The following is a 2,117-nucleotide window of genomic DNA, read 5'->3' as shown; positions in this document are numbered from 1 at the left end:
AAATCAAAACCACATTGAGATACCACCTAACCCAAGTAAGAACGGCCATCAATAAAACAAACAACAGATGCTGGCGAGGATGCAGAGGAAAAAGAACGCTTCTACACTACTGGTGGGAATGCAAATTAGTGCAACCTCTTTGGAAGACAGTGTGGCGATTTCTGAAAAAACTAGAAATTGACCTTCCATATGACCCAGCAATCCCCTTATTGGGAATATTCCCAGAGGAATTCAAATTATTCAACAAAAAAGATACTTACATACGCATGTTTTTGCAGCTCTATTCATAATAACAAAAACATGGAACCAACCATGCTGCCCATGGAAGTTGAACTGGATTTTAAAAATGTGGTCCGTATACACAATGGAATATTATGCAGCCATAAAGAAGGACAAATATATGGACTTCTCAGCAACTTGGATGGATTCAGAGTCGATCATACTCAGTGATCTATCACAGAAACAAAGAACAGAATACCATATGTTCTCACTCATAAGTAGACCTTGAACAATTATCATAATGCTATAAGAAAGGGATTGGCAGTAGTGGAAACTGCTGTGAGAAGGTGGGATTAGCAGTTGAGGAAAACTGCCAGGGGAGGGAGGGGCACACCTCATCAACAAGGGTACCTGCATAATGAACATTTGTATACCTAACCCTGAATTGTACCCCACATCTTTACAATCAGTCAATCAATCAATATAGCCAACTTTAAAGAAAAAAAAGAATTAAGTAGAAAAGAAAAACTTCTTTAGGCCAAGCATGGTGGCTCATACCTGTAATCCCAGAGTTTTGGAGCCTGAGGTGGGAGGATCACTAGAGGCCAGGAGTTCAAGACCAGCCTGGGCAACATAATGAGTCCTTATCTATATAAAAAGTGAAAAAAGTAGTCAGGTGTGATGGCACACCCCTGTAGTTCTAGCTTCTTGGAAGGTTAAGGTAAGAGGATCTCTTGAACTTAGGAGTTCGAGGCTGAAGTGAGCTATGATCCTGCCACTGTATTCCAGCTTGGACAACAGAGCAAGACTTTGTTTTTAAAACAAAACAAAGCAAAACAAGTAAACAAGCAAAAAACTACTTTAGCTTTACTCTGAAAACCCAAGATCTGAAACCCAAAGAAAGCCAGAGGCTGTCAGGTTTCTCTATGGTTATGACAGAAGCTGTCTGCATGACTCATGTAACTCAATGTGACAGGAATATTGACCATCCTCAGTCAAGTTGTTCCAAATGAAAACTTCCCACTACATGAGAAGCTCATATAATCTTGATTATAAACCAATAAAGAAAATACAGGATAAGAAGAGTATAGGTCTATCTCACTTATACATATGGATGCAAAAATATGTAACACAATATTAGCTAATTGCACTTAACAGTATATTAAACATGATCAGATGGGCTTAGCCTAGAAAAGCAGTCAGAAAACCTCTCAATGTAACCCATCACTTCAATGGACAGAAAGAGAAAAGTCATGTAATTAATTCAGTTTTTTCCAGGGAAGGCAATTGGTAAAGGACATTATCGATTTATGACAAAAAAAAAAAAAAAAGAACGAAAAGAAAAAGAAACCCTCAGCAAAAAAAAGAAAGAAAATAAAAAAGCACCTTCATAACTTGGTAAAGGTCAACTACCACTCCCTAGAGAATATATTATATTCCACAGAGATATTTTAGATGCATTTCACTAAAACTAGTAACAAAGCATGAAGGCCAGTCACTATCACTATATAACATTGAACTTGAGAGCTGAACAATGAAAGAAAAGGAAATAGTCAAAACTGTCATAGTTTGAGGACTATATAAACATTCATCTAAAATACTAACAGAATCAAACTATTAGAACTAATAAGGGAACCTAGACAAGTTGCCAGATATGAAATTAATATAATATTAAGTTCAATAGCACTTCCTTGCTTGGCCAATAATTAACTAGAAAATATTTAAAAACTAGTTCACAAAAGTAATACAAACCTTAAAATAGGAATTAACTCAAAAGACACAGCATCTCTCTGTGAAGAAAACTTTAACACTTTAGAAAAAAAAAACAGAAGAAAATCTGAACAAATGGAGAGTTTGTACTTGTGTGTGTGTGTGTGTGTGTGTGTGTGTGTGTGTGT

Source organism: Carlito syrichta, unplaced genomic scaffold (genome assembly GCF_000164805.1).
Source record: "Carlito syrichta isolate Samal-C Ts95f unplaced genomic scaffold, Tarsius_syrichta-2.0.1 Scaffold314864, whole genome shotgun sequence".
Classification (NCBI taxonomy): Eukaryota; Metazoa; Chordata; class Mammalia; order Primates; family Tarsiidae; genus Carlito; species Carlito syrichta.
Note: the sequence above shows the minus strand (reverse complement) of the source record.